This window comes from Ochotona curzoniae, unplaced genomic scaffold, assembly GCF_017591425.1.
Source record: "Ochotona curzoniae isolate NIBS_2020 unplaced genomic scaffold, NIBS_Ocur_1.0 scaffold_4701, whole genome shotgun sequence".
Lineage (NCBI taxonomy): Eukaryota > Metazoa > Chordata > Mammalia > Lagomorpha > Ochotonidae > Ochotona > Ochotona curzoniae.
This window is the reverse complement of record NW_024467122.1, coordinates 66,065,209-66,078,171: the sequence shown is the minus strand read 5'-3', so window position 1 is coordinate 66,078,171 and position 12,963 is coordinate 66,065,209.

Here is a 12,963-nt window from a genome sequence, read left to right as displayed (position 1 = left end):
TGTTAAACTTGTAACTGTTACTAAAGGACCATACTACTGTGATGATATATGGCAAGTGGTGGGAGAGGAAATGGGGGATGGTGAAAAGGGATGTAAAGGGGGCAATCCCAAAACCTACAAAATTGTATTATGGAAAATAATAATAGTAGTAAGTATAATAATGATAATAATATCTAAAAACAATCAAGGATCACTCATTCATCTTTTCACTGTATTAATTGAGTTTGAAGTATTCTGGTATTGTTACTCCTGCTGCAGTGTCATATCTGAGATAGGATACAAAATGTGATATTGAAAGTAAGAGAAGTTTTTGTTTTAAACCTGAGTATGCTTCAAGCAGATAGATCAAAATGTTGAGTTGTGTCTGCATTGTATTTTTTGACATTGCAGGCATTTTTATTCTTTTAATATCACAGAAACAAATATGTAGTGGATAAAAATAACATTTTGGAAAAAAGCTGAACATACTAGGATTTGGAAGATACAAAAGAGCAAAAGAAGAAAGCCATTTGTAGGTTTTGAGTAAATTTTGATTTTGTTCATTCATTGATTCATCAAATGTTTGTTAACTACCCAATAGATTAATGCACTTCAAAATATTTATGAAAAAAATGAAATTAGAGATGTTTGTTTTGCTGTAAAAGTACTTGAGGTCCATGTATGCATTGTTGTGATACACATTTTTTATGAAAATATTATTAATTATTTTTATATATTAACATATCTAGTGTTGAGTTAGATTGCATTGCTTAAGTTAGATTTTAAAGCAGATGTTAAAGTAGATCATAAACCATGCAGGATCCAAGTATCCAGCATGTTAGTTGGGGAAACATAAACATTTACAAAATGTACAACCTCAGAGGCTGTACGTTAAACATGATATGAAACTCCATGTTAAGTTTTCATTTAAATAGCACAAAGATCACTTTGAGTTTACCAGGAAATACTTCATGGAGGAGGTGGCGAATCAAAATGGCAAGGGAATAGTGCTCTTTGTATTTATGGTTTGTTTGTTTGTTTGCTTATGTATTTATTTTGCTGTGCTGCAGCTCACTCTGAGATGATGTGAGCTGTACACCCCAGCCTCCCACTGGAGTGAAGGGGATCCTGTGGTAGAGATGATGGGGTTGCTGAAGGAATGCATCCTGGCACTCACAGTACACCTGTCTGGCATGAGGTGATTCCGTATTTAAGAAATGCCTGTTAAGTGGATAGATTACCACTGAGGTCTTAAGTAAAAGATGTCAATAGCATAAAATCTTCCAGCTGCTCAGAAACATGGGAATTCATTTTCAAGAAGAAATTTAATATACATAATATGATTCAGTCAGGTTGGCCTCTAGCCTTCCAAGGTCCTCCCATTTTTCTCTGAATTTCCTGCCATCTAACAATAGGAATCAACTGTAACTGTACTCTATGAAGACCATATCTGCCCCTTGTCCAAAGCTGCTCCCTAGGGCCTGGCAAATGACTGAACAAGTGGCATCCCCTGAGAATGTGTGGACTGAACAAACATTTGGTGCAACACGATGATCATAGTCAAGTTCAGTCAGCTACTAATGCATGTTGTAATGGCTATGATTGGTGAGTGTAGATTAGGGGCTGCTTATGCATCCAACTACTGCCTACGAGCATTTTGGTGAAGCTAAGTCCAATCATTGTTAAGAAACAATAGAATGAGTTCAGAAGAGAATAGAACACATGCTCTTTGGGGTCCCAAAGCACAAACAGAAAAGTAGGAGGATTCTTAAAATGATTGATAAAAACTAGAATTAAGTCTATTTTGAAGCAATGAAATTAAAATTCATGTCCTTTTTTACAATAATGTACATCTTCTGTGAAATTTTGGAAGATTCTTTGTATGCATGGATTTCACAATTTAGTCAGCAAAACTGAGCTTAGGTTTTAGTTCCATTCTCCATGAACTTTTAAAAGTATCTTCTTACAGTTCAGTGCTTCTTTTGCACATGGTTCCCTCAAATTCTTCTTGATCCAGCAGCTGGAGGGTTCCTCTAAATTAGAAAACCAGGTAGAGTCGTTTATCTGTGCAAAACTCTTCCATGGTTCCCTATTTCAGGCAGAGTCAAGGCCAAAATCCATACAGTGTTCCACAAGACATTACATGACAGCTCCTTTCTGCTTCTTCTCCTTCATGCCCCCTTATTTTTGATGTTTCTTGAGCATGCCAACTAACTCCCCAAACTTACTCTCTTTGTATTGCTTGGCACTCTTAGAGGATGCCTGTACCAGTGTCACCTACATCCCTTTTCTTATGCTCTTTGCCCAAATGATAGCATCTCCATGAAACCTGATCCAGCCACTTCGGCAGCTTTTCTCTAGAGAACTGATAATATACTGCATCCTTACTTAGTCTGTTGTTACTCTGACTGTCTCTGTTACAATGCAAGCTCCAGAAGGGTGTGTCTTTGAATGTGCTTTATTTTTGTCTTTCTGAGAAAGTCCAAAGATCTAAAGCAACAGCCAGCACATAGAATGCACTGAAAATTCTTACTGAATTAATAGTGCCTCTTTCCTATGTCCCTGGAGCCAGTCATCGAAAAACAGTTAAATACACCTGTCCCTTCTCTACAAATCTCCCTGTACTCTAACCACAGCAATTGCTCAAATGATGACAGCCTCTCACTTGAGCTGTTGCTCCTTAATCTCTTTGGGAGATAATTTTTTTGTGAAGTTTCCCCAGGTTCACTAGTACAGTCCTCTGGTGATGCTGAGTTGCTGAGTTCTACAACATCAAGTTGCCCAGGTAATGAAATTCCAAGTTCTTAGCCTGGTCTGCAAAGACTTCGGACTTTGCATTCCTGGCTCAGCCTCCACTGTCTCTCTCTACAGCTGATCCTCCTGCTACATGCCATATTACCATTGTCTTCCTCTGTGTTTTGCACCTGCTCTTCCCTTCCACCCTAAACATCTCTCCCAGTCCTCTGATCCTCCAAGTGTCTGCCTGTTACTTTGTGATCTGTATCTTTGTGTTTAACAAAGCAGGCAGCAGCAACATACTGGTCTTCATGTGCTTGTCCAGCACCTTCACATTCCCAGCATGGAGTTCTTAGCAACAGATGTGCTGCGGAACACACTGCCAAGAATGGAGAAAGACTGCTTCACTCAAGGTGGAAAGAAGCAAAAATGATTGATAAGCCTGAAGAAGTTAACTTGATCTCTTTCTGAAAGCATTCCCCAACCCTTTTAGCCTGAAGAATTTACCAACATTGCCCCCCTCCCCTATCCCCCTTCCGCTTTCTCCCATCACATCATTGTTTTTATCAACAGCTGGCAGTTTATGTATTGCTTTGTTTGCTTTGTGATGACTTCTTGAGTGTTCTTGTACGTTTTCTATATTGTTGCTTCACTTCTCACATACTTAGTTTTGCTTTCTTGCCTTCCATCTTAGGACCACATCCTGTAGTTCCAAATATCCCTCAGGGCAGTCATTGGAGCTCCTGAAACAAAGAAGATGCTAATCATCTTCTATGTCCTATTGATCAATAGGACATAGTAACACCATTTGGCCACCGTATTAAACTGTGATGAGGGATTCTTATGCCTCTATTTTGAACTCTGCCATTCATGGCTTTAGAAATTCCAAGGCTGAACAGCAAAGCTCTCATCTGAAAACTCTTCTTTGAATTGAGATTGAGTGACTGAATTCAGCTCCCCATTCTGATCTAATCTCCATGCAGTTGATTGGTGACACTCTGTAGGTCTAATATATTGAGCCTTTTCTAGTTGCTGGTCTGAGGCTTCATTTTCTGTTCCCTTCTTGGCTTTCTTTCAAAACATAGACCATACTTTTGAGGGATCAGAGTAGGAGAAGGGATTAAGTAATGGCAGTGGCAGGCTGCATCCCATGGTCACAGGTTCAAATCTCAGTTTTGTTGCTTTTTAGATGTGTAATTCAGGGCAATTTATTTATCCTCTATGAAGCTGAATTTCTCCTTTTGAAATCTGTGGATGAGAATTTCTAGTTCATACTCATTTTCAAGGATTAAATGTATGGTATTTAAAATATGGGGCTTGAGCAAGAGTTGGATTTAGGAAATAAATGGCTGCTCATGTAGACTATTTGAATTTCTGTAGCTTATCATAGTCATGATAACACTGCTTCTTCATAAGAAGACTGTGAATACTTAATCTATGAAGACAAAGAGGTATAGGAAAGTTGACTGATTTTCTTAATATCATTCATAAATGTCATGAATAGATGACATTCCGTTTTCCGAAGCCAAAAAATTTTGATAAAATTCACTTGTTAGAAATTTTGGTGGATAAAGCAATGCCTTTAAAGTACTTGCAGAATGGATGGTAAAATATTTCTAAATTTGTTGCAGTACAGAATGGTGTGTTCCTTAATTGGATTCTTGTATTTAATCAGTTCTTTTTTATACAAAGTCATGGACAGATATTATTTTTGAGAAAAAAAGGTTTAATTTTCCTTTCAACACCTTATTTTCTAAGATTTGTCACCAACCTAATGTATGATAACTTACTGTATTTTTAAATGTTCTTAACAAAAATGTACGGAATTTCTTTATAAAACGTAGCTGAAACTTTTTTCCTCCTGAAGTTGGTCTCCAAGGAAGTAGAGAATTGCCACACAATTACTTTCTTCCCCCTCCATGTAGAAGGCAAAATGCAGTCTTATTAAAATCCTGAGAATGAATTCACTTCAGCTCCCTATTGTAGGATATTTTTCTGACAAGTTCTGTCTCAAAAAAGTATGTTGTACATCTAATTAAGAAATTATTTTGACAGGGTGAATGTTTTGACACTCTGTGTTGTACACAACGTAATATAATCTAATTTTCTTGCAGTGAAACAAAATATGTGGATAAAAAAATGCATGACCAGATAATATTAATAATAAGAGCTGAGAAGAATTCAGGAAGCAGTCAGCAGCCAATTTGTCTGGGAAAATTTGCTCTCAGCTAAGATGGCATAAAAGGTCTTACCCTTGGGCAAACCATTTATTTAAAAAGTTGAGAAAAAATATTTTCCGCTGCTTGTAAGATTTCTGAGAGTTATCATTTCCATATGAGAGGATACAGGAGAGGAGGTAAATTGTTGCTGTCCAATAAGATAGCAAATTGGGAGTGTTTGTGAGACATTTACAGTTAAGCTTCAATCTAGGTTTCTTTGAAGCAAGATTATGGATAAGTTGGGTTGCTAAAAAGAAAAAGCTAACACAAATGATCTTCATGTGGATTGCCTTTCTTCCACCCCCCTTTTTGGTGTGTGTGTGTGTGTGTGTGTGTGTGTATATATATATATATATATATATATATGAATAACTCTAAATAATCTAAACTTTATTTTCTCCAAGTCTTTTGTTCCTAACTATGTTTTCATATCTAGAAGAGAAGTATAATAAAATGAGCATTTTGATCAAGTAGGTGATACTTAGAAAAGGACTTTGTTCGTATTGGAATTTTTGCCCTAATTCTCATTACAGTAAGAACTATATTCCTGAAATATGTGTGTGTGTGCGGGGGGCAATTAGCACTGCAAAAAAAAAAACTTTCAAAAATCCTCATACACAAATGAAAGTTGCGTTGAGTTGCACTATAGGTCAAATGCTAATAAGATTCTGAAAATTATGAATAATGAATAGATAGGGATATTTTCATTTTTCAGAGAGAATCAGTCAACCTGTATAGAGAAGCTGTTGCTAAGTGCTTTGCTAATTTTTCTAGAACATTGGTTTCTAAATACTACTGAATCAAACTGAGAGCTTTTAAAAACTATCCATTTACTGGCTCCAAGCCAAAGAAATAGAATCAGAACTTTCATAGACTTATCATCGGAAGTTCTAAAGGAAAAGTCACTGTGGTGAGGAAGGTGAAGGAGAGGATGTTGTCTAAAAGGGATTCTGGTTTTCTGTCCTGGGTGTGGCAGCAAGAAAGAGATGGCCTAAGGTGGAGGTGATGCTTTCTGTCTGTGGAGCTCATGGGAATGTAGGTGGAGACTGCCTGAAAAGATGGCTACAGAACATGGATTTGCATCTAAGTGGTGGAGAATAGATCAGAGAGACATGGGTTGTTGAACTGTCTATTGTTGTTGGAAAGATACTTTTATCTGAGCTAGAGGCAAGAGATACAGAAAGAGAAAATGAGCACTTCTATCTGCTAATTACGTCCCTTGAGTGCTTCCAGCATTACTGGAGCTAGGCCAGGCCAAAGCTGAGAGCAGAGAACTTAGTACATACAGTACAGTACATACCTTCCATGTGGGTGGCAGGGCCTCATCCACTGGTCTATCACCTGCTGGCTTCCCGTGTGCACATTAGTGGAAGCTGGGATCTGGAGTGGGGATAAGAGATGTGGCATCCCAAGCAGTGTTAACCATTAGGCTAAATGCCCACCCATGTTCATTGGTTCTGTGTCATTTAAGTGGCACATGAGTAAGATTTCCCATACTGAAAACCCAGAATGAGAAGAAAGCTGTAATCCTCAGTTCATAAAATGTCTTCAGAATACTTGCTATGTACCAGATATTGAATCATGCATTGGCTGTTCAATATGCATAGATCTCTTCTTACTCCAGTTTAGTTAGTGATGGACTATAATGTAGAGTGACAATGTTTCCATGACCAGCGTTAGTGTAGGTGCTAGAAGAAATCTAAAGGGCAGTGGTCAAAAGAAGGGGGGTATCCTGGGAACTATTAGTAAATGAGAGTAACAGGGTGCTAGAAGAAATCTATCATCAACATGGTTTGTCACACTTGGAGCACAGTACAAACAATTCTGAAAGTCTTTCTGCATTAGGACTGCCAGATTTAATGCTCCCTCCCCACCCCCCACTGAAAAACAAGCAAACATACCCAGGTAAAATAAAATTGAATGTTAGGTAATATGTCCCATGCAATATTACAACAAAAAATTGTTTATGTGAAATTCAAGTTGTACTGTATGTCTTATATTTTTTTTTCCCTTTAGGATTCAGTAATGAATTTCTCTGTATTGTCCTTGCTATTTTCATTATTATATACCATTTTGGTAACACTTTACAACATCCAAAATGCTGTTATAGCTTTATAATAGCCCTGGAAGTATAGAATCAAGATACTATCTCACTGGAGAATAAGTCAGCACTTGGTCACCTTTTTCTTTGTTAGTGGGGTATTCTCTAATTTGTAATTCTGGTTCTTATGATGATATCATTGTTTATTGCCTAACAACCCTGCAAGGTGATAAGCAAAGAGGTTAGTAGTGGCCATTTCCACAGAGATTCACGGAGCTACCTGAGGTCACTGAGCATGAGCAGACCAGAATGAAACTCTAACTCTTATCCATGAACTCAGTTCTAGTACTGGGCTATCATGTTGCCATCACATTTAATCAAGAAGCAGACTCGTCACATTGACAATCACTCTTCCTTCTCGGATTCTACTTGCTACATTGACATAACCTATAAATTATATTTGCACAGAAATAAAGCATGGGACAAATGATATTATAACTATATACAGGGGGATGAACTTCATAAATCAGCTCCATTTGTAGATGATTAATAAAGTCATTGAGAACTTTCAAATATCTGGTGAACAGCTGCCATTAATGAAGTTTTCCAGTACTCCCTATAATTATGTGTTGATCACTTAGATGCGTTCTATTCTTACAACTTCCATATTCGGAAAAGCATTTGCATAACGGAGTGTATCCATTTATTCCTTGTGTCTGTGAACTTGTAAATAATTTCGTGAATTAAAGCAGCTGGATAAAAACAGTTTATAACTGAAAATTTAATAGGGCATCTATATTTATGTAATCTATTATTCTATATTTGCTCAGTAATGTATCCTCTATATGTTTTATGGGATACGAATCTGATCTCTGGGAGTCTAAATTGAGGTTAGTAAATCTATCATAACGAGGATGCTAGATTGTTATTAGAAGAACATAAAGCTTCTTACTTTTACGTTTAATACTTAATGAATGTCTGTTGTTTTTATAAAGTTGCTAAAAATAGGGCCCTGCTTAGTAGGTAAAGAGCTTCCTTCCTAAATCCGTCTGTTTTCTGTCACCAGTGGCTGCTCTCCCCCTGGGCTTCTTTCTCTGGGCTTTTAGCTCATGTTCAGTAAATGATACTCACATTTTCATGTTAAATGCTATGTTCTTGGGCAATTTCATTTTATTTTTCCGTCTTATGGAGTGTTATGAAAAACTGCTCACTTTAAGAAATTGACAGGTCCATTAGCAGGGAACTTTATGTCTCAGAGTCCAAGCAGTTAGGCCTTTTGGAAACCCAGGAAGTGGAGAGTGTCAGACCAGTCACTTTTATTGCAGACAGAGATGATGGCTGCAAGAAGACGGGCTCACATGATCACTTTGTATAAATCACCCAGCCTGTCTTTCCAGGCTTGTCTTCCCTTAGAAGTCAGAAGGCTCAGAGTTCTTATACTTCAAACGAGAAAAGAACAGAAAGCTTCTGAGACTAGATCCAGCCCAAGGGTCATCCAGTGTGGTTGTCTTGGGGTACTAAAGGACAGGAGGAAGGTGTGGAGATTTTCCCTTGGTTAATTTCAAAGAATATGTATGCCTCCCAAATGAAAGGGCCAGGGCTTTGTAGCCAGACGGATGTGGCCATGGATTTCAGCCTTGCTTTTGATTAGCTGTGTAACTATGACCGGATTGCTTAACCTTTCTAATCTTTTAAAATCTATAGCATGGTGAATTAATGACTGTTTTTCACAGTTCTTCTAATGGCAAATAGAGAGATGTCTGGTATCCTGAATTTCCTACCAGCTTGAAGAGCTTCCTCTTAATGTCCTGCAGAGGGGGCCTTTTTGGAAATGGATGTTTGCCCTGGTAAGGTAAAAGCAGAGTGAGCCCCAGGCTTGTGGTGGGCAATCGAACCCCTTTTCCCTCACTTAGTAACACCTTCAATATCTTAGTCCCCTAAGGGGATGAAGAGATACATAGATAAAGCAAAGGAATAAACTTCTCTGCTTCCCTCATAGGCCCAAGCAAGGCTGCCTAACCTATACCCCATCTCAGAACCCTTTATTGTGAAGCCCACCTGAATGGGAGAAGTACTAAAGTGGAAGTAGCTGCAGGCCATCTTGTGCCATGTATAAACCACACACTTCCTCTCTAAAAGTTTGTGCAGCCTGGAGACTCCAAGGGAAACAGGAGAGGAATAGCCTAGAAAATGGGCTGTGTGTGGTTGAAAACAGTTTTCCTTATTACTATGGCACAACTGTGCGATTTTCTGCCTGTGAGTTCTTGTCCCCTATAGAAAGGCATTGTTTCCCTCAAGTCATTCGTTCTCTGGGATAACCCATAGCTAGGGGTTGTTAGTGCAAGTGTGTGGTATCCTGGACCCTTGCCTGAACTGGCGATATCTTTGAAGGGCCATGTCAACTCTCTGACTCCCTGTGGGGTCAGATGAACTGCGTTGCAGTTCAGCCTCTCTCTTTTCTGCCTGTGCTGTCACTGTGAACGTAGTCCCCACCCCCACCACCCAGTTACCTGGGTGAAGTTGCCCACAAATAGGTGCTTCAGCCCATTCCTCAAGAACTCAGCCTGACTTAGCCCTGTTGTGCCATGCTCCCTGAGAATCTGTCATTTTTTATCGAAGTAATGCAATTCAAAATTCTTTGTATCCTAATAATGGAGCAATAAATATTAGCTGTTAACATCTACGGTTTTATCTATTATATTACGCTAATTATCTGTATCTTATTCTTTATCATTGCCTGTGGATAATTTGTATTTCATTTTCCACCGATATTCCAACCTTTGAATTTCCTGGATGCTGGCTGATTCTCATGTGCATTCTAGTGAATGTATCTATGCTAATCACCAATCTCCCTGATTTCATAGACTGGTGGTAGGTAGTAATCCCCATCTTAAAAGTCTCCAAGGGGAGTGTCTTGAGACAAACCCTGAGGGCTCATAGCAGGGAGGGAAGAGAGGACGTTAGCTATCATTCTAATTCTAGGCTACCAAAAATTTGCATTGTGAATAAAATCTCTGGTAAGTAGGTTTTTTGCTGTCCTGGCCAGGACACAGAATCTTTTGTGGTGTTAGCTTTCGGTTGTGTGATCTTTTAATCTCTTGCCCCATCTTGGTCTGTATCCCCACTGCTACCTACTGCCCACTACATGATTTCAATAGACACAAAGGCAAGTGAGGTTGCAGGAGCTGGGTGTAAGCCCAGGAAGGCAGGAAGGATGTATTATGAGAGAAACATTCACTTGAGCTACAAAAGCGAACTTCTCTCAAGAACATCAACCCGGGCTTCTCAGAAGTGCATCAGAAGGTGTGAGACTCCTGGAATGAATGTGGGAATCTCCCTGGAATACAGTGCTTGAAATACATTCCTATCTTTATTGAATGGTTACTATATGCCAGAGCCTTTTCTTGGACTTACTGTGTGTATGTGTGTGTGTGTGTGTGTGTACGTGTGTATGTGTGTGTACATGTGTGTGTGTGTGTGTGTGTGTGTGTGTGTGAGCATTTGCTCATAGCCTGCGAGGTAAGGACACTCATTATCCCCATTTCCCAGATAAGGACACTGAGGCACAGAGAATGTGGCCCAAATGGAAAAATAAAATTCAAACTCATATCCTCTCAGTTTTGCAGACTTCCCTTAAAGAATGTTCCAGATGGACCTGGTGCGATAGAGTAGTGGCTAAAGTCCTCACCTTGATCACTCCAGGATCCCATATGGGCGCCAGTTCTAATCCCAGCAGCCTCACTTCCCATCCAGCTCCCTGCTTGTGGCCTGGGAAAGCAATCAAGGATGGCCCAAAGCCTTGGGACCCTGGCTCCTGGCTTCGGATCGGCACAGCACTGGTCGTTGCAGCCACTACTTGGGGAGTGAATCATCAGACGAAAGATCTTCTTCTCTGTCTCTTCTCCTCCTCACTTTCCAATATTAAACCAATCAATCAATCAATCAAAAAAATGTCTCAGATGATTTGGTCAAAATATCATACATAAACTTCTTAATCTCAGAATGCAAAATCTTAAGAAATTTTATATGAACAAAAAAAAAAAAACATCAAGCAAGGAACTCGTGCTAGAAAAGAATTAAGTATCTGCAGGCATTTCTTCTAGACCAGAATTTCCTATTCTTTCACGAAGAAGTCTGTTTTTCCCAAACTTGGGTTCCTATCAAGAACAAGTTTCCTGTAAAAAAGTTCAACCATTCATTCCTGTTTTCTCCTAAACCCCCATGGGATGGAGTCAACAGCTCAGGTAACCAAGCTTGTGCAGCTTGGCACCACCTCTGTTCATTCCCTTGCCCTCCCTACCCAAAGGGCAGTTGGGAGCCTTTGCCCCTGCATGTGTCCTTCTTTCCTGGGCAGGTGACTGCATAGAGAGGTCATCACATCCTGAGTGGCTAGAGAAAGGCTCTGAGTTCAGGGGTGTTTTGCTCACTAGTCCACTGGACTCACTAAGCTGTGTTAGCTTGCTTAGTTTCTGTGGGTGCCTGAGATGCCTTTCAACTCCCATCTGAACTGATTAGAACCTGACAGAAAGATAATGACCTTGAAAAGGTCTTATCATAATAAGAAGGTCATGGCAGGCTTTCTTGGAGCCCACACCATTCCTAACTGCCAGAAGTACTGGAAGAAACTCAAGAGTTGGTGGTCTGAATGTTGAATTTACTTTTCTGTTTTCACAGCCCCAGACTGAGAGTGCCCCCTCCAAGCAGGAATTTTGTTCTCTTCTAATTATTATTTTTTTTAAGATTTATTTATTTTTATTTGAAAGAAAGATTTACAGAGTGAAGTAGAGATAGAGAGATCTTCCATCTGCTGGTTCACTTTCCAAATGGCCAGTCTAAAATCAGAAGCTAGGAGCTTCTTCTGGGTCTCCCACATGGGTCCAAGTCTTGGACCATCTTCTGCTGTTTTTCCAGGCATATTAACAGGAATCTGGATTGGAAGTAGAGCATTCAGGACTTAAACCAGTGTCTATAAGGCATGCTGACACTGCAGTCAGATGTTTAACATACCATGCCATGGGTCTGGAACCTCTAATTTCTCTTTCTCCTTTATAATCTTCCTTTTGCTGGTATCCACAGCAATGAGCGAAATAAGAATTTTATTGCCAATACAACTTAAATTTCTTGGAAGTATAAAACCAGGCCTCATAACCATGAAGCTCTTCTCCTAGGAGATTATCTGGTTGCTTCAAAAATGTTATTAATGAAAAACAGCATATGAAGTTGACCATTTTCACAGGGCACCAGTGATAAAGTTTGTATTGTAACTGACAATCCAGGTGCAGACTATTCCATATATAATTTAGATCCTTTTCCCGTGGGCTGCTCTGCTGGTTTTGTATATAACGTCAGTTATTATTGCCATTAAGAAAAGATATTTTAGGGACAAGCTCATTTTTGTGAATAGATTGTTATCTCAAATTAAAAAAGATTACGGGAACTGGCAATCAATGCAGCCATCTAATTGCTATTTCTCCAATTAAAAATTAATATACAGAAAGAGCTGCCTGGAACCAATTGGTCTTTAGATAATTTTGAAATAAGAAAAAAACCCCTCAATTTAAGAGCAGCAGGCCTGGGTGAGTGTGGGAAGGGTTAGCGACCGACTCCCATTCTGTTTTGCAGATGGCTCCCTGACCTTGAGCTGGTGGCTGCCACGCCCAGGGTGGGCAGAAACAAAGCAAACCTGAGCTCACATCTCCGTGCTCCTTCTGGCTTAAAGATTTATGTGTAAAAATCTCTGTATTTTCTGATGTACTTAAGAATAGATGGCAGGTGTCATTTTCGTACCGTGTATGTCATTTTCCCGAGGCGGTGGCAAACGTGTGTGATGGTGCTTGTGCTAAAAATGTTCCTCTGTTCTTTGAGGATGTCAGCAAGGCCGTTCCAGCTCTTTCTCTCTTGCAAAACTTCGTTTGCTAAGCAGTGTTGAGATAGATGGTGACCAAGGAAATCAAAGAAAGCCTCTTATGTCTTAAAGAAAGGACATCC